Genomic DNA, 10901 nt, shown 5'->3' on the forward strand with positions numbered 1-10901 from the left:
GAAAGGACAGAGATGTGCTGCATTTGAAGAGCTCCCAGAAAAGCCTGACAAGTACGTATTTTGGGACATGTACCCTTACAGCAGTAACCTAAATATTTATGCCTAAGGAGGCCGGTGACGTGGTACGGCAGGGACATGCTGTTTGCGCTCGAGTGCCAAATCTACACCCCTCATCTGTGCTCCGACGTCTTCAGCATATGCTGTACAACAAGTCCTTTCATTCCCAGACAGGGACACGTTTCCTGTGGTTTGTCCTCCGGTGCCTATTTTTGAGCTTTTCTTGCCGAGGGGACCCGATGCTCCAGCGGTGCCACGGGTTGGCAGCAGGCAAGTGGCCCGTTGGCATTGACCGTGCGGCCTTGCCGGCACATGCCAGGCGTCATGCAGCTGTGGGGCTCAGCGCCAGTGGCCAGGCCTCCGCCTGTGCCACAGAATGCCTGATTCAGCAGCAACATCCCCGAGCTGCCTCCAAGCCCTCCTGGAAAAACCATCTGCAGGCATCCCGCTCGCGTGGGAACACCCCGTACTGGATGTGGCTGCCAGCTCGTCCTGTCTGCCACGTGACGTGTGGCTCCCTGGGGATGGGGCAGGCCCAAAGGCTGCACCTTGAGAGTCCCAGGCTCCTTTCTGCTTGAGGGCATGAGCAAAGCATGAGAGTTTGTGTTATTATTTCCTTCCTTGCCTGAAAGGTCTAACCTGAAGCCTGCTGCAGCCCATGGAAGGCTCGTGTCAGCTTTCCTGTGTCTTGGGGATGAAACTGCTGCTTGCTTCTCCATCAGCCACACAGCTGCAGTGTTCTAGTATTGCCTTTTGAAGCTAGATTTCTTAGGATAAAACAGAAGCAGTGCAGGGGAGGAGAGGGTAAACAAACCACAATAAACCTTTTCCTTTGTCTAAACCAGCAGTAGTTAGCTGGGGAAGGATGAGATAATTACAGGAATTGCCTGAACTCAGTGACTTGATATTCTTTGTACCTGCTGTTGAGTAGCCATGTGTTCAGTAGAACCAACTAAATGCATCTGGGATAATAATACTGTTCTTACTGTCTTCTCTCTGTATGCAGGATACGTTGCATCTTGTCTCTGGATGTGTTTTATGGCAGTACAGCAAGAGGCTATGTGTGTTTTTTGTGTCTGCACAGTCACACAACACATGGCCCAATGGTCTTGGACTGAATAACATGCACTGTTTCATCTGGAATGGAAACTTGCCCAACTTTCTGCACCAAACTTGTATTAGGATGCCTGGCAGGTGATGGTCAAAAAGACACCAGGTGAAGAGAGAGGGGATGTTTGACAACCTTGGCTATGATGGGTAAGTCCAGCTAGCAACACTGACCATCACCTCCCTTTTTGTTTGTCCCTGTGCCTCTCCAGGGCTCAGCACTGATGGGCCAGGTCAGCTGTGAGCAGAGTCCAGCAGCTTGTGCTGGTTGTGGTGAGGTCCATGAATGCTGGTTGAAAGCAAGGGCCCTTGGTGGCTTAGAGGTCCAATTCTGAACAGGGCTGAAGAGTATTCCTATTGCCTGGTTAACTCATCTCGACTGATGATGCTTCAGCCCCAAGCTTTGACAAGCACAGAAGCCCAAACTGTGCCCAGAGGCTTTGTGTCCCTGAAGGCCACCTTTGCTTGTCAGCGGAGGCCCAGTGGGTTCAGTGGCACTGTGACGGGGACATGGGCCTGGCGCCAGCTGCACAGTCCTTCCCCTCCCAGAGAGCATTCTTCCATCTCTGGCGGCCGTGGCTCAGCTGGTGTAGGCTGTGCTGCTCCCAGCCATACGTGGGGACTTGTTACATGTTGTCGTGGTTTAAGCCCACAAAAGACCACGATTAGCCTCAAGTACCAAAGACCTGAGGATTGCCAAAGGGCAGGGAGAGCTTAATTGACCAGACCAGGCTACTGGGCTTGGGGAAGAAAACAGAAAATAATTGAATCCAACACCAATTAAAACATAACCATAAACCCCAAAACATAACAAACACAAAACAACATAGAATGGTACAACGATGAAGAGTACAACCAGCCCTTTAAGACCACCTTCTCCCCACCCCTCCCTTCTTCCCAGGCTCAGAGCCCTGATCCCCATGTCTTTATCTCCTCCCTCCCCCCGCTGAACTGCTCAGGGGGGTAGGGAATGGGGCTATCAGTCGACCTATTCCTGCTCTTTGTCTCTCCTCAGGGCAGGTGTGCTCCACACTAGTCCTCCCTGTACCTCCGTGGGGTACTCCGCATACTCGGCTGCTCTACAGAGGCAATTCCAATGTCCGTTCATCCCAAAGGCTGCAGCTCCTCTCTGCCTCTCGTGTGGGGCTGCTCTGTGGCACTCAGGCTCTCCAGCATGGCCTGTGCCACGGCCGCCTCCTCACACAGTCTCTCGCCCCTCTGGCCACACTCACCTGGAGCTGCTGGTGTCTCTCAGTCCCGCCATTGCCCTCCATGGGTTGCAGGGATACAGCCTGTGTGCTCACAACAGGTTGCAGAGGGGTCTCTGGTCTGATGTTTCTCCTTCCTTTCTCCTTCTCTGACTGTGGGGTCCGTGTAGTCGCCTCCATCTTGCAGTGCTCTTACACCTCTTCCCAAGTACTGAAAATTCCCGTCCTTAAATAGGGATCACAGAGGTGCCAGATTGGCCCTGCCAGGAGGTGTGTCTGAACCCAAGAGCCAGGAGAGAGTCCGAGGACTTCTTACTGGGTCTGTACTGCAACCCCTTCCCTCTGTTACCAAGCAAAAGCTGCTCCTTGCTAAACCATGACACATGTTTACATTTATCACAACATGCCGGTTTGTTTTCCTTCTCCTTTGCTGTTTTGCAATGCCTTCCCAATTCAGCTGCTAATATTTTTCATAATTACATTTGAGCAGTTGCATCAGCCTGGACTTTGTACAGAGGTCCTGAACTTTGCAACATTCTTACTCGCATGGGACACCTCTCACAAATCACTTACTCCACAGAGAGGCTCCTGTGAGCCAGCCAACACTGCTGATAGTGCTGCGCACTCTGCCAGAGCAGTTATTTTCCTCAGGTGCACAGCCTCCTCGTCCCACGTCGCCTAGGTGAGTGATGGTCGCCTTGCACAATCCCTCTGTTTTCCTTGTCTTATGTGGTAAGGCTGTGGTGGACAGAAATGACCAGAGGTTTGAATTGCTGTTGCCTGCACAGCAGGTGTTACCAAGATGGAGCTGTGTGGAAACGATGTGGGATAAGAATATTCTGGCTGATACTATTTTAAAGCAGTCAGGAGATGAGCTGAATTTAGGTCTTCTGTGTTCAGGATGGTGGGTTCTTGGTGCTGGGCACAGCGACTCCAAATCCCAATGCCCCCTATGGGTATGAGCCCACCCTGCAAAGTCCAGTCCTGCCTTCCTCTCTCCACCAGCATGCTCTGTGTGTGCTGAACCACAACAACAGGGGAAAAAAAAGCCATGTGATGTTTTTTCCTTTGGGATTCTAGCCGTAGAGCCTTACTGGGCTGCCTTGGGCTGATGCTCAGTGCTGTGCACAAAGGAAATCTCCTCCTGAGACAGCCCATAGTGTTCAGATTTGCTTCTGGAGCAGGAGATGCAGTGACCTCTACTTCAACATGAATAAATGGCAATTGTAGTTCCTGCCCCTCCAGTGATGCAGGTCTTTATTTGACCTGACTGGGGTCCGTAACCTCTGCTGGCTGCAGGTTCTCCCAGCTGCCAGCATGCTGCGTGAAGTGTTGTTTGTATTTCCTTCCATTCATGTTAACCTTACCTGACATGAATCATGCAATCATGCTGACAAGAGGAGATCACAGGGAGGTTCAAAGTCCAGGTTGGAGAGAGAGAAAGAGGGTAAAGAAAGGTCAAAAATAGAGTTTTCAAGGCTGGAGGTCATTTGCATGTGGGCCTCAGGGGACATCAGAGACATACTGGAGCCTCCAGGTTGGAGAGGAATATTCACTTGGTGCCTTTTACTTGCCTGTAGCCATCTTTGCTTAAGCCCTCACAGCCCACAGCTGTGGTGAGTCTGCTGACTTCAGGACAACCTGAAGTGGAGTGAGTCTCTGGGGGTTGGTGGAGCCTTGGATGCTGGAGAGGGGGAGGGGTGCAAGGACCATTACCAAAGGCAAGTACAAGTTGGTCTCTGCAGGGAGATGTGAGGCTGAGCTTCTGCAGGAGTGATCTTGGGAGTGGCAGATGACGTGTCTCTGGATAACGTCCATAAACGATGGTTTGGTGCACTCGGGGTAACATTGGGATGAGCTTCTCCCCAGAGGAGTGGAAAAGGTCAGGGGCGTTTTGATCTTGAGGGATATTAAGACTCAGACAGACAAAGCTGTGGCTGATCTGAGCTAGTGTTGACAACAGTCTTGCTTCTTATGGGAGGTAAGACCAGAGGCAAGCAGAAGTCCTTCCAAGCAGATAATTCTATGGCTGTATTTACTTTAAACACGCTCTTGTGTTGACTTAACCTTCCCAATGAGTGTGTTGATCCGGTTTTGATGATGTGCTCGTTCCTACAATCTGATTCTCACTGAACACGAGTGAAAATGGCAAGTGACTTGTATGTTACCTAAAAACCCATGTGAGTTGGGTTTTTGTGCTAGCTTCTGATGTCACCTTTCAGGCTCTGGGGAAGGTGGCAAGGTCTGCACACTCATTGTTGTGATGATACAGTGCCAAATGCCACCCTGTAACAAGCTCTATAGATGCAGTGATTGGAATAAGACTCCTTGTGATCAGGAGCCTAATGGCCTTCAGTGTGTACTTCTGCACTTCAGCTCCTGCTGCATGTAGAATGGGTGGCAGCTAGAGAGGGCTTGGGGAGTCCAGTGCCAGATGTTCATTCCCTCACCTCGTCTAAACCATGAGACATAATAATGTGTTTCTGCTTCACTGCAGGTACAAAACAAGACCTTTGAGGGATTGGTGTGCACAAGTAGAGAAGATACTCCTTTCAGATCAGGTGGTTAAAGCTCTGCCTGTGCCCCTACCAGCACAGAGCACCCTCCCCTCCCCTCTCCTCCCCTCTGATAACTGCTGGCTTTAACCAAACCTTCTCCCACTCCTGTGCCCCACCAAGACCCTTGCCTGACAGCTGCCAGCACAGCCCATACCCACAGCTGGGCTAGTGAGGCCCTGATTATGCTGAAAGGGCTGAGCAGAAGTCCAATTCTCCTTCTGGCCGAAGAACTTGCTACCTTTTTACAAGGCACTGCTCCCTGTTACCTGGGACAACCACCAGAAACTCTACCCGTGCATTCCTGTATTGTCTCACGGGGCATGAGGTAGTGGTTCTAGTCACAGAAAACCCTCCTTGTGCTCCCCCTTACTTCCATCAGAGGCATGGGGAATGGTGAGCAATTAATCTGAAACTCTGTGTAGTAAAATATAAAACCCCACAGCCTGAGAAGTTCTGAATAAGAGCCAGAAAAGGTTAACAAAGAAACACGTTCCCTTCAGCATAATCGTATATCTGGCTTATATTTTAATAAATGAGTAACAGCTGAGCAGCGAGGCCAAAAGCAGAGAGTTCTCCCACACTGAGGTACCTTCAAGGAAGAGTTTAGGCTGAGCACAGGTCAGGTACTGGAGTGGGTGATTTAGCACACAACACTGAGGATTAACTGTGAATTAGACAGCAATCAGAGAGAGTGGCTAATGCAGATGTGATGGGCTGTGGCTTTTAATGTTTAAATATTGTTATGAATTTCCTGAAGGTGGGAAGAGAAAGAGCTCTCAGCCAGGACGAGAGTTAAAACAACCTTTCGTTGAGGTTCCTGGAGGAATTTCTCCTGCAGAAGTGAGGGCTGATGGGCATTTGCACTCTGTGTGGAGGGCAGACGAGTCCTCAGACAACAGCATTGTCTGAGGTGGTGTGGTGCAATGAATGGCTGGGTGGAGAGGGAACGTTGCTCTATTATGGGATTAGTTTTTTCTAATTTGAAATAGTTAAGAAGAAATTTTGGCTGTACTTTGCTACAACATGAGATTTCTCTGTTGGGTCTCTTCTACTAGAAATGTTTAGATTTATTTTTGTTTGTGTTCTGTCTTACTCAGCTAAGAAAACATTTTCAAATAGGACAAATTGTCTTGTTCCAGGGAGGAGGTCTGATCTGGAGAGGGAAAACAGCTTGCTACTTGGAGAGCTGTCCACAAAAGAACAAAGCTCTAAGGACAGTTCCCTACACTGTGCCCCACAGGAGATACTAAAGAGCCTAGATGTTGGCCTGATGAATCACTACTATGTGAAACAGTCTCCTCGTTAAGACTTTGGGTCTTTTAAAACAGAATTTATGTGTCCTGATGTCTGGTCCTCTGGGTGCTGCTCCTTTGGGTCTGATGGGCAGGGAGGAAAGTGCCTGGGGTATTGCCTTCTGCTTTTAAGAGTGGGGAATGGTGTTCATTCCTTTAATTTCACAGGTGTGCTGGTGCATCTCTCTGATAGTCTTTAATAGTGTTTAACAGGTGCATTAGAATCAGATGTTTGTCTCTCCCATACATGTGTTTTGCATGTCACTGACAACATGCAGAAACACCGATGAAAGAGCCAATGCTCCTGCACAACATTTGTGGAAAGTCAATTCTGGATGAAGACCTTGGAGTTCTTCAAGACCCTCCTGGACGCGTTCCTATGCAACCTGATCTAGGTGAACCTGCTTCTGCAGAGGCGTTGGACTAGAAGTTCTCTAATAGTCCCTTACAACCCCTACCATTCTATGATTCTATGCACAGAAGTGTGAATTTCTTGTGGGGGCTGGATGGAGAGTTACATTCGGAGGCTTAGAAAAGTGAGGTGACATCATACGATCTGTACATCTTGTGAAAATGAATCAGTGCTACTATTATTAAAACATCTTCACTTGTAATGGCTGCTTTGTCAGACTGGTGGTAATGAAGAATTTTAAACTTGATAGAGGATATAAATCCTGGTAGGAAGGAACTCTAAAAGCAACTGGAATTTCGCTGCTTGAAAACCAGGCTCAGTTTAATCCAGTTCTAGCCAAAGAGCCAAAGTGGGGATTCAGCACTTTTGGATTCTCAATTAAAAGGTCATCCTCAAATCAGCAAGAGGTCCAGACTCACTGTCATCAGCCTATTTTCCAGAAAAGTCCGAGGGACAATTTGGAACAACTAAATGTGATGATAAAAATAGTGTGACCTGAGCCAAGAAGCGTTTTGCTGTCAAAGCCTAAAAAAAATGTATTTTCATTAAGAAGGAAATGTTAGGGAATAGCAGTCTTTTAAGATAGACAACTCATGAGACTGAATTTGTGAAGCTCTACAGAAAGAGGAGCTGATATTATTCTTACATTTACACTTAAGGCAATCACCCTTGTTTTATTACTGCAGCTCTGACTGCAAGCCTCAGTCTGAGTCAACTACTTTCCCCTTCAGTTTCTCATCCAGGCAGGGAAACCATCTGTAGAACGCTGAAAAGAAGTTGAGCTGCATATCTTGTCTTTTCAGCCTGTTTCCTGTGTTCATATTGATCCACAAACAAACATCTCCCAGGTCTCCTAAATATACTTTCTCATCAAGTTCCCAGAACAGACCACCACCAGACTCGTTGAAGCTTATTTATGCTACTTTCATGCATGAATAAAAAAAGCTCCCGTTCACTGCTGATCGTATTCAGTTAGATCCTGTGCCTTGTGGTGGACATTACATTGAAGTGACATTTTTGGCACCAAAGGACAAAAAAATAATATTACAAGTAGTAGGAGTGCAGAGAACAGTTTGAGGCCTGCACTTTTTGCAGTATGAAAAGGAAGGGGTTAACCTGTTCTTGGCTATCCGGTATCGATTGAGGCCCACACAAAGAAAATACAGCTGTAAATAGTTAGGAGTATTCCCTAGTAGCTGTTTTGGATTGTTTTTGGGGTAAGTCATTGGACTGGGACTCTGGAGGTATGACCTGTTTCCCAGGGATGCCACCCTCTTCCTCTGTGATAGGAGGAGGAAGGTCACTAGTTGCTCCAGGTCTCAGCTCCTTGGCTGAGAATGATGCTTTACTCCCTCCTCTGCTTTTTTTCCAACTTGCTTGTTTATACTCCTAGCTTTTCAGCAGAGTAACAACTACTCTGCCTGTGTGCTGATGGCAACGGGTCCTGCTCTCAGCTGGGGCCTCTAAGACACCACAACAAGGAATAACAAATATGATCTTTACGCTTGTCTCCTTCATCTCCAGCCCTGCTTCAGTGCCTGTGAGGTAAGATTAACAGCTAAAAGGAAAAAGAAACCAGTAGAGATGAAGAACAAGAGAGTAAAGATCCAGCAGGTGTGAAAACTTGTGAAATGGGTTTGTTTTTCTCCAGTCCTGCTGGCCGATGATCTCATGCAAAGGTACCACATTCAAGAAGGATTTGAGCTCTCCTTTAAGTCAAAAGAGGTGAACAAAAAGCAGCTTTGTGTGTTTTCTTTGTGCTAAGCACATTGTGAATATTCTTAAGCATTGCCACGAGGATTAACATCTCTGCATTTTAATGTGCCTGGTGCCGGAATGTAGCTGGAAAGCAGAGCAGGCAGGAACTGGTCTCTCCAGGCTGTGGGCTCTGCTAGGTGTCTCTTTGAAGTGCTATTCAATGGCTTTCTGTCACTCTTTCTCCATCCTTCTTTTTTTTTCCCACTCTTCCTTCAGCAGGTTTTGGAATAAATCCTGATAGTTTTCACGTTTCTGAAATTTACTGGACTGGACTGTTTTATCTCCAAATACTTTCCCATGGCAGTAATATGAAAAAAAAAAGCATGTGGACACAAGTACGGAGTTTGGTATTTGGTATTTACTTTGGATCATTAACCTGGTCTGTAAATTTGATTTGATCTCTCCTTTTTTTTTTTTGTTCCTCCCCCGCTTGATGTGATTTCAGATCCTGCAAAGAGAAGCTGTCTTTTTCTGCTTTGGGATCCCAGCAAGAAATGGGAGTCTGATGGATCGTAAATGCACCTGCTTTGGTTAAAACCCAGCCCAGCCAAACAGATAAGTGCCCTTTTAATTATCTCACAAAGGCATTTTAGGCGTAGCTGTGCGCAACATCTCTCTACAGTTTGGTTTCAATTCGGTGAACCCCCTGTGTTTCACCATGGCAAATGAATGCTCTGTGGTTCTCCCTTCAGCTGAGAAATACCAGATGCTATCGGCATTTCACGTGAGCTAATTAATTAGTCTCTGAGGGAACTGCAGCTGACGGCTGGGAAAGCTCTCGGGGTTCTTTCTCTGCCCCTCCAGAGCCGCCGTCTCCAGCAGCCCTGTGAGGTTTTGTGACTCTGAGGAGCAACTCTGTGGGACCAGACGAGTCTGATGCGACCCATCTGAGCCTTGAGGAGTCCTCCGGGACTCATTAGAGGTTTAATAACTCAACTTGGCCGGCTTGATTGAGAAGATGCTTGTGCAGGCTTGGCACGATCTCAGAGAAACCAGCTAAGGCTGCTGGCAGGAGAGAGGGCTTTTCTGCATGTGCTGTTCATATGTGTGCGGAGAAAGTGATAACCCCTGCTTCTTCCTGACAGTTTCCAGGTGGGAAAATAGCCAGGGATAGAAGAGATAAGCCCTTAGTTACATTAACCTTATACAGGGTGTACAAAGAGGTATCATGGGTGATGGGTAACAAGCATTGTCCCCTCAGAGTTATGGGGACGCTTATATCTATGGATGAAAAAGTTAGGGATCAAGAAAATGACTTTTGGCTGCGTAGATCTGCTTCTAGAGGTGACTGCTGCCTGCTCGTGGACACACCACTGCAGTTAGGAAGTAGTTTAAGAAATCCATAAAATATAGGTGTATGTACAGAGTAACTTTGCACTAGTGCATAGGGCTGGGGCAAATATTCACTGAATCTGCAATTTACGGCATTAGAAAAACAAACAAACCACTGAAGCCGAGCTTGTGAGCACTGGAGGGCATGTGTGACAGGAGAAGGGACAGGGGCCAAATTATCTACTCCAGACTTGTCTTGTCTGCCCTGTCAGGGCTAATTATCAGTGTAAACGTCTGCCTTACTGTTACGAGTACTACAAGCAGGTTTGCTACGGCAAATTAGACTGTAGTAACTGATGTGAATCCATCCTATCTACCTAAGCAGAAAAAGTGAGTTTCTGGGTGAAGGTGCCAGCCTGGGACTGAGGGAGAGATTAAAGAGATAAGATAGTGAAATAGGAGGTTACTACACCAATGGACAACTGGATCTAGATCGACTCCTGTGATCCGTGGACTGTCTGAAGCTCCTTTTTCTCTAGGAAAAAAACTTCACTCCTGTTGTTGTTGCCAAGAATGTTTTAATATTAATAGAAGGAATGACATGTCTGATATTAATGACTATGCTCTGTCTTACTATTGTGAACGGTATTTACTCCTGACTCTTCAATACTCTGATAGCAAAAAGGCTTGACAGTATATTATGAAACACTGATTAAACGAAGCCCTAGTGAGGAAATCAGGCTTTGTTTATTTAGCAAGGATGGATAGGAAGTCAAAAAAAAAGACCCCTTACAATCATCTTTGTACCTCAACTAACAGAGCTCTTCACTCCTCAAAAAAAGAGACCTTTTTTTTTTTTAACCCCATAAATTCTCAAGGTCTTGATTATTAGGTTTGCAACTAGACACCTGCTTTCTGCCCATCTGCTGATATCAATGTTGCTCCAAACTAGGTACCATTAAATTAACCCAAACCTGGCCAGTTTCAGGCTGAGCATCAAAGTCAAATTTGAAAATCATATCCTGAAGTATGACAAGCAACTTGCAATGCTCTGGGCTCTTGGCAGAGGAGGCAGAAAACATTTAAACACTTACAGTCTCTCTCAGGAGCTGTGCTGATGCGAGAGGCGATACTGAGTACGTTATATGCATCTGTGGCTGTGCTGTTGCATCCAGCTGCTGAGTGGGACAGGTTCAACGGATTTGGACAGGTTCCTACAAAAAATCTCGTTCAGAAA

Source organism: Colius striatus, chromosome 1 (assembly GCF_028858725.1).
Source record: "Colius striatus isolate bColStr4 chromosome 1, bColStr4.1.hap1, whole genome shotgun sequence".
NCBI lineage: Eukaryota > Metazoa > Chordata > Aves > Coliiformes > Coliidae > Colius > Colius striatus.